This window comes from Schistocerca cancellata, chromosome 9 (assembly GCF_023864275.1).
Source record: "Schistocerca cancellata isolate TAMUIC-IGC-003103 chromosome 9, iqSchCanc2.1, whole genome shotgun sequence".
Taxonomy (NCBI): domain Eukaryota; kingdom Metazoa; phylum Arthropoda; class Insecta; order Orthoptera; family Acrididae; genus Schistocerca; species Schistocerca cancellata.
The window spans coordinates 23,876,435-23,898,315 of record NC_064634.1 but is presented as its reverse complement, the minus strand read 5'-3'; positions in this window follow the sequence as shown (position 1 = coordinate 23,898,315).

Genomic DNA, 21,881 nt, shown 5'->3' with positions numbered 1-21,881 from the left:
ATAAACAAACATAATAGAAAATTGGTAAAAAAGGAAACTGTTATACACGAGACGTTTTCAAAAAATAATGGGAATTTTGTAATTTTGCGTGTTGTATTGGCCAGATTCGTGCGATTGTTTCGTTTTTGAGGTGCTAAACATATCAAAAGTATCTGCATATCTGTACAGTGTTAGCCATATTGAATACGAATTCTGAGCTGCTGTCAAAAAGGTTACATGTGTTCTGGCAGTGTTGTAAGAACGGAATACAGTGCAGCAAAGTTTCAGAAATGTTAAATATTGCTTTTGGCGAGTCTGTTATGATTCGCCATGATAGTCGTGAGTGTTACATTGCCGCTTACGCGACGGAGAAGACACGCCCAGCGGATTGACGTCGAGGGTCAGTGTGCTGGCCGGGTGGATATGGTTTCAAGGCGGTTTTCCACACTCCACTGGGTGAATACCGGGCTGGTACCCGGGTCCCACTCCAGTCACACGATTCCCAAACATTCAGATAACTTCGCTCACTTTCACATAGATGCACACTGTTGGAGTACACACATTCTGTTCTGGTGGTATCAGAGTGGTGGCATGAAGGGCATCAGCCGCCCCTTAAATTCCTCAAATTGACTGTGTCACATCCGTCACTAACCATGCCGATCCTGTACCGATGCGGCACAAAGACAGAAAAAAACGATAATTTGAGTCTGTTGTGGGTAAAAGGGGAGGATTACGACTGGTGTAAAAGCTGCGAAGAAGAGCCGTGAAGACGCACGAGGGCGCTCATCATCTTCATCATAATGAACCGATGAAATCGTGGGAAAAAATAAATTATTGTCCTCGAACGCCAAATCATAATCAGATAACTCGCTGATAATGTTGGCACATCAACTGGATCACGCCATGGGGCATGTTTTGCGTGTGAAATATGTGATAGCAAAATTTATTCCAAAACTGTTGAATTTCAAACAAAAACAGTAGCGAATGTAAGTTACGAGCGCTAGATGAAGGTAACGACGATGCACAGCCACTGAATCGTGGCGTAGCAGGTGGTGATACACGGGCTTTCGTATACAGCATCGAAACTAAGGCTCGATCGTCCCAGTGGAAGCAGTGACGATCGCCAAGATCGCAAAAAGCTCCACAAGAGCGCTAAAATGTGGAGGTTACAGTCAGTGTGTTTTTAGATGCTAGCTGGACACTGCTCCATTTCTGGTCGAAAGGTCGAGCGATCACAAGGAGTACTATCTACAAACGAAAAGCTGTTTACATGAAGCAGTCCGAATAAAACGTTCGGATCTATGGCGAAAGAATTCGTGGATTTTGCACTACGATAGTACGTCTGCGCACACTTCGTTGCTTTTTAGTGAATTTTTCACCAAAAACAATACTGCAATGATTTCTCAGCCTGCCTACTGGCCAAAAATAGCCTTGTGACTTTTTCTGTTCCCAAAATTAAAGCTAACGTTAAGGAGTACTCATTCTACACGCATTGATGAGAGTAAAAACGCATCGCAGAGAGAGATAGAAGCTTTCTCAAAGATCGAGTTCCAGAAGTGTTTCGGGGATCGGAAAAACCGCTGGCATAAGAATACAACGTCTAATAGGGACCATTCTGACGTCGACGAATATATAAAACTCTCCTTAAAAAAAAACGAAAATTCCTGTTATTTTTCAGTACGCCTCGTACAGACAGTGCCATGTTTAAAATAGCGACCGCTGTTATTGATGCGTTCCCGGAACTACTCTGACTTGAATTAAACTTAAGGAAATAGTGTCAATAAGGACAAGCCAGTGAAATTAAATGATATTAGCGAAAACCATTCGAAAACGTTTAACCTGGAATGTAATTAATATGTTGTGCGAGACGGGAATTCTAACCTGGTTTTCTCGGATTTCGCGAGCAGTTGCCTAAAGCATTAGCCTGTCCGAGCATTGCCTCATATCCTTTTTGCCACTGCTAGTTTTCGACTACAATGACGTGAATCATTCTGGATTTTCGCCAAACACCGATGGTCTTTCTGAAGTGATGGGTCACTGATGTCAAAACGGCCCTCCTTAAAACGAGAAACCGTTTTCTTGCCGTGCTCTGTCCAGTGGCGTTATCCCCACAACCACAAACGACGCAAATGCGTATGACTGCCTCCGCTGATGTCAACCCTCTTTTGAACTAAGAAGGGAGATATGTCGGAAATGTTCAGATTTCTCGACTTGGCACTCCGTTTTCTAGAGGCCACAACACCACTCACTATCTCCAAATGACGAAATGACAATACTTTCACTCAAACAGTAACAGTGAACTACAAATTAAAAATTACAATCAATAAATAAATAATCCCTAGCAACCGGAATATCAATACGCAAAAGAAAAGCGCTACGAATTTATGCGCCAACCTAGTAACATCAACTCTACTTATCACAAAAATTAAATCTTCAAATTTTTCTTCTTATTTGTGGAACGCAGACTGAGTTTCAGATTTTGAACAGTACTAGAAATGTTCCAGATTTATCATTACATTTCATGAACTTCGAAACATCGGGTATGTTCAAGAGCCTCTTTGCGAGCGATTCCAGCGCTAGAAAACACACACACACACACACACACACACAGAGAGAGAGAGAGAGAGAGAGAGAGAGATAGTCCAACAGAATATTATAGAATAAAGTTCAGGAATTTTCTAGCGAGAAACTTTAATCTGAAAGTCGTTCTCTGTAAAAATACGTAAGCGAGAGGCACCTTAGCAGTTCTGCATTCAACCACCGATTAGTCTCAGCAATGTTTGCGGTTCATAAACTAACTTCCATCTCTGGCAATCTCTGTTTTCTGTGAAACCTGCTCAGCTGGACAACTGTTCGCGTTGCACTCCGAAACCGACTGCCCGAGTCAGTTTCAGGTAGATGAATCGAAATGTCCCAGATTCCATCTCCAGCCAATCGTACGATTTTCATCTATCATTTTTCACTCCTTTCACCCCTGACAACGTTTGTCAATACGAAAAATTTCTTCAGAATCCACGTTACCATAAGTCACCTTTTGTTGGGTAAGTCACTTTCAAGGTCGGAGGAAAGCAGCGGCATACTATCTCCAATAGGAACACGCCAGCAAACGACTGACTACTTTTCTTTATCTTTTTTTACCTCTTATTGTGATCACCTAGAGCACCACCATGCCTTGGAGAGGACGAGAGATTTACTTTACCTGTACGAATGGCTCAGCCAAGGCCTGGATAGCGAACATACCGTAGAGCAGGTCTCAGGGGTTCTCTCGCCCCCACGTAGCGGATCAAATTTCGCGGTAACCCCGCATCAGCAGGGGCTCGAAGCACGTACCATGACGTCACGAGCCGAGGGAGGCGATTCCCTACATCTAGAACCTTCGACGTTCCTCTCATTTTGAACAACATTCTATTTGCTGATATTAAGACAGCGTATTCGGATGCTAACGTCAACAGGAATAATTCGCTTTATTAAGCAGCAATATAAAGTGCTATTGCAGCAAAAGCTGGACAAAGTGTAGTGACACACATGAAAGCAAGTGCATTTTTTTTGCTAATAGCAGTCTTTCTGAATCATGCCTTGCCATTTGTAAGGTAGATCCTTCAGTAACTGCATTCTTTAGTAGTATTCACTTGCAGTCAGTCAACAAAAGAAATTTCTAACAAAACACTCTTGCGATTCACCCTAGAATATTCACCTAGAATATAACTTGAGTGGTACCCGTACCAAACAACACTAACTGATAATATTGTACGTGTACAAAGAAGAGCAGCACGAAGGACCAGAAGTTTAAGAGCGTCACGGAAACTATGAGCAACATGAACTGGGAAACGCTCGAACACAGATGTCAACCCATCCCGCGACAGCCGACTTGCAAACTTCAGACAAGCACTGTTAAGTGAGGAACAAACAATATACTACAGTTTGTGGCCACCGTACGGCAGTAGAGATTCGACAACTTACAACGCGCACAACGGCATTTAATTAATCATACGCGCACAACGGCATTTAATCAATCATTCATACTGCGCGATTATACGCGAAATGAATGGGTAGAAATATCAATACGTGGTACGCCTGGAAGTACCGTCTGACATGAACATCACAGAGGTTGCAGAGTATGGATAGCCGGCCGGGGTGGCCGAGCGGTTCTAGGCGCTACAGTCTGGAACTTCGCGACCGCTACGGTCGCAGGTTCGAATCCTGCCTCGGGCATGGATGTGTGTGATGTCCTTAGGTTAGTTAGGTTTAAGTAGTTCTAAGTTCTAGGGGGCTGATGACCTCAGAAGTTAAGTTCCATAGTGCTCAAGTTAAGTTCCATAGTGCTCAGAGCCATTTGAACCATTTTTGAGAGTATGAATATTAGATTCCCCATGTGGTCAACGTTAGAACAGATTTTCGTAGTTGTCCCAAATTGCGTGAGACAAATGTTTATCGAAGTCATCTAGCCGCGCCTCTAGTTGCCTCATTCTCGGATGTAACACTTACTTTCTCCAGAACTGCTGTTCTGTCCTCCACACTGCACGTACTCAGATTAACGTTCAACATGCTGCCAGTGTGCTACCTGCAGTACACGATGACAATGCATCAATGACAAAAACACGTTTCCCCACGAATTTAACTGAAATTCGTGCTATGAAGGTGCTCACACCGTCACCGATATTCTCTCCACTCAGTCATAGCGACAGACAATGTTAATCATTTCTTTATCGCCATTTCCCCCTAGTGCACATAGTGAGTTGCTACGGTTTTTATTTACAGAAGTTGTACCGACTATTATTTATTTAGAATTTTCCATTTTAGGTGGAGGTGAGGTGGTTTGGAAATATGAGAAAAATATCAAAATTGGACTGAACCACAAAAAATTCACGATGCGATTACACGTTATACGTCACATTTCGACTGAAGGCTGTTCTCTTCTGGCCAAATATGCAATAATCTTTAAAACCGTATTGGATTCCTGTGTTTAAATTAAGCCTCACCGTTTCGCAAGTAACTCCAGTTTAAAGTTTTCCATTTTCACCACACTATAGCTGTATATTTTTCCTGAATATGAGTTCTGCTCTACAAAAGCATCGTGTGATTTGTGATCTTGACAGAAATTTTACGTGATTGAGCCAAATTAATAGTTTACTATCTTATTTATGTTCGGGGAACATCTCAGTTACCACCGGTAACAATTCAGTGCTACGACGGCGCTCGAAAGAAACACACCACTCCGCCTGAAACGTCCACGAGTTTGCCGCTCGGTATCGCCTCCTGGCAGCGAGTGAGGTCCGTCTCACTTGGGAAGACCGTGTTCAAACACCCGGCCAGCGATCCAGACTTAGGTTTTCCTCGGTTTCCGTAAATCGCTAGGATGCTCCGCACTGTAAAGGGAACGACTGATTTTCTACCCCTTCCTTGAGCTCCTTCTTTAATAATTGTCGCCGGTCTTCTTTGAAGCGTTCGCCTCTGCTAATTAGCACTGACCATCTGTTAACAGAATTCCCATCACATATTCGGAACATTAAATGATTCATTCGCTTTCAAAGTTCTGCATTTTCGAAAGTATTACACGTACAAATGTCATTAATGGAAGAATAAAATCGTAAACGCGCCGAGTCAGCATTGTGCACACCAACTACCGTTACGAATGCAGCGCCTTGAGAAAATGGCGACAAAAGAAGAAATAAGTTTTCATATCTTGGTATATGAGAGACGTTTATCTGTTACAACAGCGCCGAGTGCGCAGAGAAGGAATTATGGAAAATGAACGTCACCCGAACAAAACACTGGGCATTTATATTGACAATTTAGGGACACTGGTTACCCCTCCAAACACAAAGTGCAGGTCGACGAAGTGTACCAAATGCAACCGTCGAAAGGGTGAGGTAAAGTTTCGTACAAAAATGGCTCTGAGCGCTATGGGACTTGACTTCTAAGTACCCTAGAACTTAGAACTACTTAAACCTAACTAACCTAAGGACATCACACACATCCATGCCCGAGGCAGGATTCGAACCTGCGACCGTAGCGGTCGCGCGGTTCCCGACTGTAGTGCGTAGAACCGCTCGGTCACACCGGCCGGTAAAAGTTTCGTAGACAGTCCAAGAAAACAAACGGTCAGCGCAAGTCACGTACTTGGAATACCGCAGAAAACTGTGTGGAAGATTTTGCGACAACCGTACCGTATGCATTTCGTGCTACAATTGAGAGCAGAAGATTGTGGCCGACGTCTTCAATTTTGTCCCACATTCCAGGAATCTCTTGTTGAACATTTCGCCTCCAAGCTGATATTCGGCGACGAAGCCGCTTTACACTCACCTGTAGAGGTTAATCGCCACAATGCGAGGGTATGTAGTACTGTCCATCCTTATGAAACTGTGGCGCATCTACCAGATTTGCCGAAGATTAATGTTTTCTGTGAAATGTCACACACAAAGCTCTATGTGGGCCGCTTTTGTTCTGTGAGGAGACCGCGACGGGCACCTCTTGCCTGATACGTTGCTGTTGTGGTTCACTCCCCAACTGGCTACTGATTCCGAGAATTTCAAAATGACAAACTTCCGCATCACTGGACTGACCTTACTGGTGAAGATGACTTGTGATTTTTTTTTCCTTAGGTAGGTACATTAAGGACCCCATTTACGGAGCGCACCGCCAAAACCACTGGAGCAGTTCAAACAACGCACCAATGCTGCTGTGATGACTGTCGACCGGATGTTGCTATACAACGTATGGGACGTACCACCCCTCGGACGTCTGTCGCGTGCCAAGGGGGCACTCATACACCATTTGTCGAATGCAAAATGCAAACTTTGTTATTTTACAGTTCTATTCATGCTTCAGTCATATTTGTATATGTGATACCTTGGAAAATACACAGTTCTGAAACCGAATGAATCATTTACACTACTGGCCATTAAAATTGCTACACCAAGAAGAAATGCAGATGATAAACGGATATTCATTGGACAAATATATTACACGAAAACTGACATGTGATTACATTATCATGCAATTTGGGTGCATAGATCCTGAGAAATCAGTACTCAGAACAACCACCTCTGGCCCTAATAACGGCCTTCATACACCTGGGCATTGAGTCAAACAGAGCTTGGATGGCGTGTACAGGTACAGCTGCCCATGCAATTTCAACACGATACCACAGGTTATCAAGAGTAGTGACTGGCGTATTGTGACGAGCCAGTTGCTCGGCCACCATTGACCAGACGTTTTCAGTTGGTGAGAGATCTGGAGAATGTGCTGGCCAGGGCAGCAGTCGAACATTTTCTGTATCCAGAAAGGCCCGTACACGACCTGCAACATACGTTAGTCCATTATCCTGCTGAAATGTAGGGTTTAGCAGGGATCGAATGAAGGGTAGAGCCACGGGTCGTAACACATCTGAAATGTAACGTCCACTGTTGAGAGTGCCGTCAATGCGAACAAGAGGTGACCGAGACGTGTAACCAATGGCACCCCATACCATCACGCCGGGTTATACGCCAGTAGAACTGCTCGTGCAGATGGTTGATGTCTTGGAAACGTCCCCATCTGTTGACTCAGGGATCGAGACGTGGCTGCACGATCCGTTACAGACATGCGGATAAGATGCCTGTCATCTCGACTGCTAGTGATACGAGGTCGTCGGGATCCAGCACGGCGTTCCGTATTACCCTCCTGAATCCATCGATTCCATATCCTGCTAACAGTCATTGGATCTCGGCCAACGCGAGCAGCAATGTCGCGATACGATAAACCGCAATCGCGATAGGCTACAACACGATCTTTATGAAAGTCGGGAACGTGATGGTACGCATTTCTCCTCCTTACACGAGGCATCACAACAACGTTTCACCACGCAACGCCGGTCAACTGCTGTTTGTGTATGAGAAATCGCTTGGAAATTTTCCTCATGTTCGCACGTTGTAGGTGTCGCCACCAGCGCCAACTTTGTGTGAATGCTCTAAAGAGCTTATCATTTGCATATCACAGCATCTTCTTCCTGTCGGTTAAATTTCGCGTCTGTAGCACTTCATCTTCGTGGTGTAGCAATTTTAATGGCCAGTAGTGTATAACAGCCCTGATCTTTGGTGAGACATGTGTGTCCCATCAACTACGAAAGGCTCAGCACCTAAACGAGTGTTATGTGGGAGTCGAACCTATAACCAGCTTTATAATGTAACAATGCTATCCTGAGGCCACGGCTAACAAGTAAATACAAGCGGCCAGGAGAAAAGTGGCGCGTGGCTCTGAATTCCTTTGAGGCAGTGTGCATAGCCCGTGCCTTCTTCGCCGTCGGATTTCTTCTTCTCTCCAGTCCTGCGCCCGCCAGTGTCAGCCAGCGGAGCGTAAAACGGGAGACAAAAAGCGGCGCCCGCGGCTGTCTGTGGAGTGGCGTGGCGTGGCCCCTGCCGCTATCTGCCGTGCGCCGCGCTGCACCACCTGCCCGGCTCTGCGCTGTTATCGAATCCCCACGGCTGACGGCGCTGGCGTTCCGTCACGGCTCCGCGCCGTGGGTCACCGCGCATTCTGGCGGCGACTGCGCGAAACAGTCTCCTGTCAGACCGGAGGTACGAGTTCCCACTGCCACAGCGTGGCGTTATCTCAGCGAAAATACAATACACGCCGAACAATAAGGCTCCGCTCGGCGTGCCAAAACGCAAATTATCTACCTGTCATCTTCCGCTAGTTCTCTTTATGGTTGCAGAGTATGTAAACATTTGATACGTGATAAGCCACTATTATTACTCCCCGTTATTTTGTCGAAGATTGACATGTTGAGAAACATGGCCGTAAAACTGCAAGATTTATAACTGAAACAGCAACCAGCAACCAGCCAGAAGTATGATTTAACAAAGTTTATTTAGGTCAAACCGTGACCCGTTTCGGAATTTTTACAAATCCATCTTCAGGTTTCATTTTGTTTTCTTGCTGGGGCCTCGTTTTGTATCTGTTATTGGTTTGCTGTGTGCTACGGCAACAAAAGTGTTTTGTTGACTGTTTTGTAAAGTTAGCGATAGGTTTATTTCTTATGATCTCTATCAAAGCATTTATGAAAAGATTTTAAAGATATTAAAACGTGAAATGTGGTGAAAACTTGTGGTGTTATTACTTACAATCGCACCAAAAAGTATTGGCACACGTGCGTATTTATCGTTGCTGGTTACAAACGCCGCACTTTCCGGTACACAGTACATGTACGTGCTACCTCACATACCAGACATTACAATTCTGCCCATAGTGCCTACCATTAACAAAGAAATGCAGTGTTATGGGCAAACACGTATCTCCTCTGCACACAAAAAGTATTGGCACAGAGCATGGCATCTCGGTATATTGCTGGGTTTTCAGGTACCGGAACGCCATCTGCTGACACATTAGACACTGCGTGTTGTTGACGGCCCGGTCGCCAGTATGTTGCTGTAGTGCGCGATAGTGGTCAGCATGGGGCCGAAGAAGAAGGAACATTCAGTGGCGTTGCGTGAGAGAGTGGTATTGCTCCATTCACAAGGGAGAAGCTATCGACAAATCGGAGCAGAGGTGTCTGTGAGCTACACCACGGTAAGAGCCATCATTCAGAAATATAAAGAGACTGGAACAACAGTGAATAAGTGTCGTCCTGGACGTCCAAAAGTGCTTACAACCCGAGAGCGTCGCCATATCATCGCACTTGCTCGGAAGGAACCTGCTACAAGTGCAGCAACTATTGCTGAGATTGTTCAGACAACGTCCGACAAGACGGTTAGTGTTCAGACTATACGAAATGTGTTGAATGAGGCTGACATGCATGGACGTTCTCCCAGGAAGAAGCCATACATTTCGGAAATTAACCGGCAGAAACGCCTGCAGTTTGCCAAGGACTACATCAGCAAGCCGATGGAGTTTTGGAACACTGTGATATTTAGCGACGAATCGAAGTTCAATGTGTTCGGATTTGATGCAAGAAAGAAAATTTGGCGCAAGCCGAATACGCACCTCGACATCAAACACATGCATCCCACAGTCAAACACGGTGGGGGCGGTATCATGGTCTGGGGCTGTATGGCGGCTTCCGGCGTTGGAAATCTAGCTGTAATTCACGGCACAATGGATCATATGAGATACATTGACGTGTTGCGAGGTAATTTACACGCTAGTGCACAGAAATTGGGCCTTACTGGGGTGTTTCAGTTCCAGCAAGACAACGACCCAAAACATACCGCCATGAAAACCCGGGAGTGGTTACTGTACAATGCCCCCAGAAGGGTTCTAACACCACCTCAGAGCCCTGATTTGAACCCCATTGAGAACCTGTGGGCTCATCTTGACACACAAGTCAGAAAAAGGCGTCCGTCCGGTAAAAACGACTTGGAGAAAGTGCTCCTGGAGGAATGGTCGAAAATTACCCCTGATATCACCCGGAATTTAATACAAAGCATTCCTAGGCGTTTACGTGCTGTTATAGATGCTAAAGGGATGCACACTAGCTATTAGATGGTGAACATCAATGAAGAAAACGAACACACTGTCCGATTCATATGCGTGTGCCAATACTTTTTTGGGTGCAGAAGAGCGATGTTTTTTTTCATGACACTGTATGTTACTTTAAGGACAGGTGATTTTGACATATTTGTAAACTATGTAATGTAAGGTGTCACATGTATGGGTTCTGTTCTGAAATATATGTTTCGTTTAACCTACAACCACTAAAATGTAACTGTGCCAATACTTTTTGGTGCGATTGTATATCTTGGCTGCGTTCATTTGTTTGGACGCGCAGATATAAAACAAGGCACTTCCAGTACTGATTGAACTTCAAACTAAATCAAGAAGAATGTTGAAGATCAAATGGGTAGATCACGTAACTAATGAGGAGGTACTGAACTCTGTGGAAAAATTTGTCTAAAAGAAGGGGTCGGTCGATAGAACACATTCTGGGACATCAAGGGATCGCTAGCGTAGTATTGGAGGGAAGTGTTGTGTGTGTGTGTGTGTGTGGGGGGGGGGGGGGGGGTAAAATCGCAGAGGAAGAGCAAGAGGTAACTACAATAAACAGGTTCAGAAGGATGTAGCTTGCAGAAGTTTCTCGGAGATGAAGAGGCCTGCACAGGACAGAGTAGCATGGAGAGCTGCACCAAACCAATCTGCGGGCTGAAGACCAGAACAACATAGCAACACCAACACTATTTCCAAACGTCAAGCATGGCGAAGTGGACGAGCAAATCGCGAGGTGTGAAGCGCGTGGTGTGTGTGTGTGTGTGTGTGTGTGTGTGTGAGAGAGAGAGAGAGAGAGAGAGAGAGAGAGAGAGAGAGAGAGAGATCTGTCAAGATAAATCGAGTAAGACATATGTCCTGTAATAAAAACTGGATGAGCCGCTCGGGGTAGCCGTGCGGTCTCAGGCGTCTTGTCACGGTCTGCGCGGTTGCCTCCGTCGGAGGTTCGGGCCCTCTCTCGGGCATGGGTGTGTGTGTGTTGTCCGTAGCGTAAGTTAAAGTTGGACTAAATAGTGTGTAAGCTTAGGCACCGACGATCTCAGCAGTTTGGTCCCATAAGATCTTATCACAAATTTGCAATTTCCAAAAACTAGATGATACCCCTCGAAAGTAGAATGTACTTCGTTTTAAAGTCTTTACGTGGCCGAGGCCAGAATCTACGCACTCTTACAAGGAGAGGTCCCCAGAGGTGCAATCGACTTTTTGAAACTATCTATACGGTGATGTAGGTTAATATCTCATGTACCACAAACTGCAGCCTTTCACGCTGGTTAGCCCTCGTTTGTGAGTAATTGACGAAATTTTTTTTTATGATACTCAATAGAGTAATAAAACTTGACTTACATAGTGTGACTGTGTGGTGTAATGGATACAATAACAGCTTCGCAGGAAGGAGCGTGTCGGCTCTAATCTTGTCGGGGCAAAAGAATTTTTTTTTTATTTCTAAATCTACATCGAACTGACTTCGAGCATTACTTTTATTCAATTAATTGGTTTAAATATATTTTTTTATTTCTGTTACTTTATCTATCATTTTAATCACCGTATGAACTTTTTCATTTGTTTCGTTTTTTCTTTGTATCATTCTCTTTCCAATCGGAATGTTTGCGAATACGAATTTAATTATACTAAAGAGACAAAGACACTGGTATACCTGCCTAATAAGGTGTAGGACCCCCGCGAGCACGAAAAAGTGGCAAGGACTCGATTAATATCTGAAGTAGTGCGGGGGGACATGACACCAAGAATCCTGCAGGGCTGTCCATAAATCCGTAAGAGTATGAGGGGGTGGAGATCTCTTCTGAACAGCACGTTGCAAGGAATTCCAGATATGCTCAATAATGTTCATGTCTGTGGAGTCTGGTGGCCAGCGAAAGTGTTCAAACTCAGAAAAGTTCTCCTTGAGACACTCTGTAGCAATTCTGGACGTATGGGGTGGCGCATTATCCTGCTGGAATTGGCCAAGTCCGTCGGAATGCTCAATGGACATGAATGGATGCAAGTGACCAGGCAAGGCGCTTACGTACGTGTCAGGGGTCCCATATCACCCAACTGCAGACGCCCCACACCATTACAGAGCCTCCACCAGCTTGAACAGTCCCCTGTTCAGAAGCAGGGTCCATGGATTCATGAGGTTGCCTCCATATCCGTACACGTACATCCGCTTAAAATTTGAAACGAGATTCGTAAGACTAGGCAACATGTTTCCAGTCACCATCATTCCAATGTCGGTGTTGACGGGCCCAGGCGAGGCGTAAAGCTTTGTGTCGTGAAATCATAAAGGGTGCACTAGTGGGCCTTCGGCTCCGAAAGCCCATATCGATGATGTTTCGTTGAATGGTTCGCACGCTGACACTTGGTGATGGCCCAGCAATCTGTGCACGGCTAGCACTTCTGTCACGTTGATCGATTCTCTTCAGTCGTCGTTGGTCTCGCTCCTGCAGGATCTGTTTCCGGACGCAGTGATGTCGGAGATATGATCCGTTTTACCGGATTCCTGATATTCACGGTACACTAGTGAAATGGTCGTACGGGAAAATTCCCACTTCATCGCAACCTCAGAGATGCTGTGACCAATCTCTCGTGCGCCGACTATAACACCACGTTCAAACTCTCTTAAATCTTCATAACGTGTCATTGTAGCCAAAGTAACCGATCTAACAGCTGCGCCAGACACTTGTCTTATATAGGCGTTGCCGAACGCAGCGCCGTATTCCGCCTGTTTACATATCTGTATTTGAGTACGAATGCCTATACCAGTTTCTTTGGGGCTTCGGTGTATTTATATATTATAACAGTCAATTATTTGAAAATTCCCCTCAGTTAAAAAACAAAAGACGAAATAATCTACTTACATTTGCGCAACGGTGTGAAAAATGTATTTTTCAGCAGACGTGCATTTTTTTACACGGTAAGCGTCATACAAGCATTTAAAACATAACCTAAACACCTATTGCATTACAGACAAAATAACGCTGATGAAAATTTAAATGAAAGGTGGCTTTATAAGTAACACGAAATTCAAGCAAAACGAGAAACAGATATAATGAATGTAATAATGTGGACGAAAAAAGAGGGTGATAAAAAATAAATTTAAATCGAAATTAATACATAGAATTATTTAAAAGAGATGAAAAAAGATTCCAAGTGGAGAAAGAACGATAGGAACAAAACTGAGGCCAAATGGAGTAGTTGGTATTACGATTAAAATTAATTGACGAAAGAATGACAAAAACTTACATGTCAATCAATTAAGTGAATAAAATTGATGATCAAAGTCATTTCGATAAAGATTTAAAAACAAAAAGTCAACATCTGACAAGGCATGTATCCACTACCTCATATATGTGAAGTTGTTATGCTATCCATTACACCACACAATCAAATTACATAATCCAATTTTTCTTAACGCTACAGAGTCTTACAAAAAATTTTGAATTTTTTTCCGTTTATTTCTACCAAACGAGGGCCCATCCGGCTGAATGGCTGCAGTGTGTGGTACATGGGATCTTAACTTATAAAACCGTATACAAAGTTTCAAAAAGTCGATTGCACCACTGGCGACTTCTTTTTGTAAGTAATGTGCAGCGAGTAAGACAAATTACCCGATAACTGCTCTGCAGATTGACAAGGAAACTTTTACTGTCGAAACCGGGTTAGCCCTCTCGTATCGTTTAGCTACTAAATTAGTCGAAATAAAGAGCGCCATCCTCCCTTTGATCCTAGAAACAGAGATAAATTTCTCGCTACTCCATCGGTAACTAAGAGACCTGTAGCAATGTAACTGCTCTCGGTGAGATTCCGCCATCCTACACTATATTGTACATTGCTAACACTTCCTACGCCACCTGCAGCTGGCCCCCACCATCTTCCGTCGACAGTCTCCAAAACGACAAATCAGGATACCAACTTTGGTGTCGGAACAAAAATCACACCACAATACCACACTTCAAGCTTTCACAGGAAAAATTGTAATTTATTGGCTTCTACCAAACCTCGCCACGTCCATCTCATTCAATAAATATTACCATCCAATTATTTTCTTAGCCCCACAACCTAATGTGGGTTTCTACCCACTGGGAATGCACAGACTCTAAAAACTGTGTATATCTGTATAAGAAATCCATCTCATTCAATAAATATTACCATCCAACTTTTTACTTAGCCCCACAACCTAATGTGGGTTTCTACCCACTGGGCATGCACAGACTCTTAAAAACTGTGTACATCTCAATAAGAAATCCATGCCCGCGCGTGTGAACGCATTTACGGATGCTCCGTTTTCCGTGCTGGAAGAAACAACTCGGTTGACTGCGAAGGATCACTTACACCCGACTTGAAATCATGCTTCGAAACACCGTCTCCACGCCCTGCGGCCTCCCCCACGAGGAATGCCAGCCGACTTATTTTCGATTTCGTAAACCCCAAGCAGCGCCACAGAATTCTTTTTAATATTCAACCTGACGAACACAATTCCACTGGTGATTTCCTGCTCTCCTCTTTCCTGCCAAGTCTTGTCAAAGTTTATTTCCAACAGGTGGACGAAAGCACCAGGCATCCTGGGAAAACAACTCGGCTTTGATATCAGCGTAGTACGCCAATATTGTAACCCACTTAAGAAGATTATAATCATCTACCGAATGGACAATGACTCCCTTCCTCCGGATACTGGAAACCAGTTCTGAAGCAGACAAGACGCTAGCCCAACACTGCCAAGAAATGAAGTGTTACTATTTCCCTCCCACCATCATCAGCAGGGCAGGTTCAGAACCGTCTTCACACAGGACGAGTCAGCTAACGCTGACGTGGCGCTGTACAGCTTTTGTGACATCACTTCCTGTTGTTTCATGTTGAGGAGGCACTGCTGTAAATCAAACGGAAAGTAAGCTGAGTGATATTTCGGCAACATGCTACGAAACGTTGAACCAATACTAGGCAAGGATGCTTTCTATGGCACAAGCAGACCCCGTACTGGATTCCGCCGTTTTGAGTTGGAGCCCGTATTTGATAGGTTTCTCATTATAACTTATATCCTATGAAATCTGTTGTTTCAAAGCACCAGCACATTGAGGATCTCTCGAAAATACGTCGTTATTGGTGAAATTTGTTGTAATAAAATGACGGGAAATGTCATACTGGTGGTTAAACAGTTTAGTTGTTTCCGTACTGTAACTAGTGTGTTTTCAAACAATGCCGTTTTACGGCCACATCACATTCAAGACTCATCACAAACGCGTTGTTCCTGGCGAGATTTATTATAATTAAATGTAAGTTGATAAAGCATCGTTCAATGAAGCCTTTGGGAGATCGTAAAACATAACAGAAGGTGGTATGATGCCCAAGTGCAGAACAGCGTAGTGGGTAGGAGGCGATGAGTTACAAAGTAGTAGGTTGCTGGTTCGTGTCTCGCTGCAGCCAACATTTCTTTATTTATCTTCGTGTTTTGTAGAAGATTGCGGGGCTTTCTTATTTATTTAATAGAAATATTTTCGCCCTCAGGAACTCAGCATTCGTTTGTCAGGTACGGGATTGGCGACCCCAGGGTTCCGAGCTGGGCACTGGTAAGCGTCGCCATCAACTGCCATGGTCATGGTAAGCACTGAGCACGCTTCAGCGATGACTGTGCGGCGCAGCGGTGGAACGTTGTGTGTCGCAGGGAATGGGGATATTGGTTTGACCGCCCGGATCGCGAGGATGGTAAAAACCTCTTAGAGAAACCTTCAGTATCCAGGTGTGCTGGGCGCTGGTGAGATGCACGGCTGTTGAGGTGTAACAGTCGTCAGCGGGCGACCCCTGGAGAACCTGCCGCACCTCAGTCGTATAAGGCTTACGCGAGGCTCTGAGTGGACCCTCGCCTCCCTAGCTTCGCGTGAGACCGAGATGGAACACTCAAAGTTTTCTCCTTCTCCTCCCAGCGGAAAGGATGGGCCGCTGGTAGGTACTAACAATCAATCAAATAGAGGGCTCGTGCAACCAATGCTCCTGACTTAGGGATTATACAGAGTTCTTCAGTATACAGTAACAGAATGCGTGCTGCTGGTCAGAATGTGGGTTTGCGGAGGTTTCGACTTTTATAAATTCAGAAAGGTTTAGAGGACATCGCAGGTACTCTGAAATCAGTCAGGCAATTGCATAACGGTATGATATGGTTGAAACTGCTAGTTCCCGACAAGTCACCCACCTCCGGAAAGCGAAGTGCCTTAGCAACGGAGTTCCACAACACCTTTACTATAAAGATGTTGTGATATGTAGAGATCTGGTCGACATTCCTAAGGAGGAATTGAAGGATGGAGGGGCCGGGAAGGGATCGTTGACGTGCAAAATTTATTGAAAAGGGTGGATGGGGATCTCATAAAATATGACTCCATCCTCATCTTTAATAGCACTAATCTCCCAGTGCATATCAAGGCAGGTATCCTTCGTCCAAATGTACGGCCTAGAGTCCCCTACCCAGTGCGCTGTTTGCAATGCCAGAGATCTGGGCACACCACCTTAGGATGTCAGGGTGAAGCTCTTTGTAACAAATGTGGCAAGGCCACCCACGACGGAGTTGGTTGATCGCCTCCTTTGCGTAAACTGCTCTGGGGATCACCCTGTCTGGAGTAGGGATTTCAATGTCTTCTTTGAAGAACAGAAGATAGAGGAGAATAAGGCATCGAAACACAAGAAGATCTACAAGCCCGTGCAGTGTCCCACATTCACTACATCATTTGCTTCGGTCCTTAAAAAGTCTCGACAGACAACACTTCTACGCAATCGGAGGTTGCTAATGTCAGCACTAGTACCCGCGTTTGTCAGTGCACGCGTCAAGCTGCAATTGTTTCAGATCCAACAGCCCTCCCGAGAACGTCAGATAAACAACAGTTGCCACTACTTCGGACCTCCCAGTGGATCCAAAGGCAGAGCCCGGTAGCTCCAACGAAGCCATCCCAGACTGAAAAAGGAAACGAGAAGCTTCCACCACCGGTGAAACACAGGCGGTAAATCATCAGATCATGTCGATGTCATTCGACTTGATGCCTTTGCTTCATAGCCAATGGGCTGCTAAGTCCACCCGGGGCAAACCATACTGCACTAAGGTTGGAACTACATCCGTTGTGGCCTCGCCACTGCGACCCCCGTGATAAATTGCTCCACACTCCAGTGAAACGTGAGTGGCCTGAGGACTCATTTGGAGAAGCCGCGCGGGATTAGCCGAACGGTCTAGGGCGCTGCAGTCATGGACTGTGCGGCTGGTCCCGGCGGAGGTTCGAGTCCTCCCTCGGGCACGGGTGTGTGTGTTTGTCCTTAGGATAATTTAGGTTAAGTAGTATGTAAGCTTAGGGACTGATGACCTTAGCAGTTAAGTCCCTTAAGATTTTACACCCACTCATGTGAAGAAACTGCAGCTTCTGGCACAGGCACAATTCCTGTGCTTCTGTTTACAGCAATCACATTTCAAAGCCACTTATATATCTGTGCTGCGGGGATATACTCTTCACCGAAAGGATGACCTGACAGGGGAAAGAGCCAAAGGAGGGTCTGCTGTTTTTATCAATAAGACACGGCACCCCTCTGCTGTCTCCATGGTTACTGAGCTACAAGCAGTAGCTGTTGCAGTTTATGTAGGTCAGAAGGTCACTGTATCTGCTCCCTGTACTTGCCTCCACAAGATGCGATAGACTCTGATACTCTCAGAAGCTCTACTGTGCAACTGTTTCTGCTACTACGTGATTTCAGTGCCCATAATGTACTATGGCGCTCGAACTACAGTTGCCCTCGGAGAACTTCATGATATCCCAGGAGCTGTGCATCTTCAAACCAGCAGTGCCATTCATTCTTCAGCTGGTACTGGGTCTTCCTCAGCCATCGACGTCTCTTTCTGCTCACCAGCCCTTGTGGATTCAGCACAGTGGGAAGCAAATTATTATCTTCAGTCCAATGACCACTCCCCACTGTGAATCCAACTGTTTGATGGAGGATTGGTCGAGCAGAAGCCACCGAAATGGGTAGTCAGCAGGGATAACTGGACACTGTTCAGCCGGCTGGCTGCGTTGAAAACCGTGACAGTAGACAGGAGTGGGTGGATAACATCATACTAGTAATCCATCGTGCTACTGACGTATCGATCCCAAAGAACTCAGGACGTCTTAGGAGGAGACCTGTATAAATGCCGCCCGACAGCACACAAACTTACAGGCTCTCGAATCGTGAGATCAAAGGCTCGACGCGTAGTTAAGGTGAACAAGAAAAGGTCATGACAAGCGTTCCTGGACTCTAAAAACCGTTCCACTTGTTCTGCGAAAGTATAGGAAGGCATTCGGAGAATTTCCAGCAAACATAGACGATTACCAACAGCAGCAGTGCTGAAACAGGGGTGTCTCCAAACAACATTTAGACATCGCTCAGACGATGGCAAAGCATTCAGCTGCAACTACAGCCACTGCCAGCCAGGATCTGGCGTTTCCCAGCAGCCACTGCAGAGAGAGCCAAGTTGCACTTCGGATCCCACAATTCTGAGTCTTACAACTAGTCTTTGTCCATGTGGGAGCTAAAATCAGCACTATCTGAGACTCGTGATACTGCACACAACCACGACCAAATCCAGTGCTGCATGCTTCGACATTTGCCAACAGTGTCAAAGGAAATCCTCTCAACTCGTGAAGCGAGGCAATTCTAACACCTCTCCTCAAACCAGGAAAGGACCGCGCATGTCCAGTAGTAACCGGAGCATCGCTTTAATGGGCTGTGCAGGAAAGACCCTGGAGCGCGTGGTTAACTGTGCCTGGTCTGTTTGGTAGAGACTAGGCAACTCCTTAGCCGCTTTCAGAGTCGACTACAGGGATTTCGGTCCACTGCCGACAACCTGATCCTGCAAGTGGCGGCTATTCGGCAGGGCTTTCCTACGTAAACATCACTGTCTTAGTGTATTCTTCAATACTATTGAGGCGTAGAACACTACTTGGACACACAATATTCCCACAAAACTCCACAATGGGGCTTTCCTGGCCACCTCCGTATTTTCAAACGGTCCTTCCTATCTAAGCGCTTTTTTCGGTCTGGAGTTGATGACTCGTTGTCAGATCGTTTTGAGCAGGAGAAAGTCGTTCTTCTGGGCAGTGTTTCAAGTGTTACCCTCTTTGCCACAGCCATAAACAGTATCATGTCTACGGTAAGGAATCGTGTACAGTGCTCCTTATTTGTGGAAGATTCTGCTGTTTTCTGTTCCTCCTACAGAGTTTCAACAGCTACCCATCAGTTGAAACTTACAGTGCATTGGTTGGAGGAGTAGGGCTGCAAAGACAGATTTTCAGTTTTCTGCACAGAAGTGTGTGTTTGTTCATTTTAATCATTCTCGTCGTACTTTTAATTTACCTGATTTGCGTATGAGGGACACCATTATACATTGTAAAGATTCAGTGAGGTTTCTGGGCCTCAGTTTTCACTCCACACTGTCGTGACTACCGCATCTGGGAGACCTGAAAGCCAGAGCCCTGAAGGCATCGGATATCAGAAAGTGCCTTAGCCGCAGTTCTCGGGGAGTAGACGGGGCGCGTCTGCTCCAGTTGTATAGGGCTTTTGTGCGTTCATGGCTAGACTGTGGATGCACAGTGTACAGGTTAGCAAGGCCTTCTTACCTGAAGATTATTGATGCTATCGACCACGAGGGGATCACAGGACAAGCCCTGCACCCAGCCTGCGTGCTGGGGCTGGCGGACTCACCCTGCAGCAGCAGCTTCCCACGGTGCGTCAGGCACGCAAGTTGACCGCAGCTCCGACTTCACTTGCGTACCATACTGCTCCTCGTCGATCTCTGGTACGCCTTTACTGCAATCTTCCACGAGTAATACAGCTGTTTGGGTTCCATGTGCAGCGTGTGCTGGAGTCACTCGGTGTGGAGCATTTGCAGCCACAAATCCTTTATTTCAGCCGCCTGTCACCATGGTTACTGCAGAGGCCAAGTGTGACTTTAGATGTAGTGCGGCTGAGGGAGGGAACCAAACCGCGAGGTCATGGGTCCCATCGGATTAGGGAAGGAAGTCGGCAGTGCCCTTTCAAAGGAACCATCCCGGCATTTACCTGAAGCTATTTAGGGAAATCACGGAAAACCTAAATCAGGATGGCCGGACGCGGGATTGAACCGTCGTCCTCACGTTTGCGAGTCCATTATGCTACTCACTGCGCCACTTCGCTCGGTATTTAGTGCAGTACAGGAGAGATTGCACTCCTGCTTCTGTTTTTAATGCGATGTTTTCTGACTTTTATATGAGCACCACAACTATGTAGCTATCTTGTTACAGGACAACTCTGTTGGTTGCTCTGTTGTTTTTCTGAATTGTGTCTTGAAGGTCCGACTGTCTGAAGGCTTTACTGTCTTCGACGCAGAATTATATCCGATACTGTGTGCGCTGGAGCCGATGAGACTTTGTTCCAGTGCTGAATTTCTTGTCTGTTCTGATTCTCTGAGTTCCCTTCATTGTCTAGAACGATTGTACCCAGTTGATAAGAATATCTAGGATGCCCTCCTCCAACTACAACGACTGGAGAAAGAGGTGTATTTCTGCTGGGTACCACGGCACGTGGGTATTGCGGGGAACGAAAGGGCAGATCTAGCAGCCAAGGGGGTGTGTCTTAATCTTCGGTTATTTCAGTGTGACATCCCTATGCGTGCTACAGCCGCGCTGTTATGATCCAGACGTTTGCGTCGTTAGGGGTGGGGGGGGGGGGGTGGCGGCTGGAAGTGACAGACGATGTAAGCTCCGTCTAGTAAAGCCCACAACACGACTTTGTCGTACCTCTTTCCAGTCACGACGACGGAACGAGGCCCTCCTTTCTCGTCTTCCCACAGGCCAGAGTCCTACGACGCGTGGCTTCTTGGTCCGGCGGGAGGACTCCCCAATGTGCGGTGCATGTGGCGTGGCGCAGGTCACGTGCGCCACATTTTATTGGACCGAGTTTCATTTTCCGACCAGCGAGACGCGGCGGTTTTGCTGACGGATCTGCCCTCAGTTTGAAGTAACGTTCAAACGAATGTGGTTCGAGTTTTAAAGTTTTGTGAATTGTTCAACATTTTTCCGAAGAGCTTAGGGAGACGGTTTTAGTGTATTAACAGGGTGATTGGCCCACCCATGTTTTTGTAAGTAGTTCAGCCAGTGACATTACCCTGTGACTTTCTTTTGCCCCCCTTTGTCGCTTTACTTGTGTTTTAATCTCTAGCTACTTTTATTATCTAGCCTACTCTAACTACTGATGATCTCGCCGTTAAGCGCCAATAAGCGCGCGCGACGACACACACACACACACACACACACACACACACACACTCACACACACAATTATTTTCTGTCATATTTGTTGCCTTGTAAATAAAAGTGTGCTATTTCTCAAGAGTGAATTCCTACGATTTTGTAAATTTGTATAAGCGAATGTCTTCACTGACTGGACATGGAAATTTCCTTTCAGTC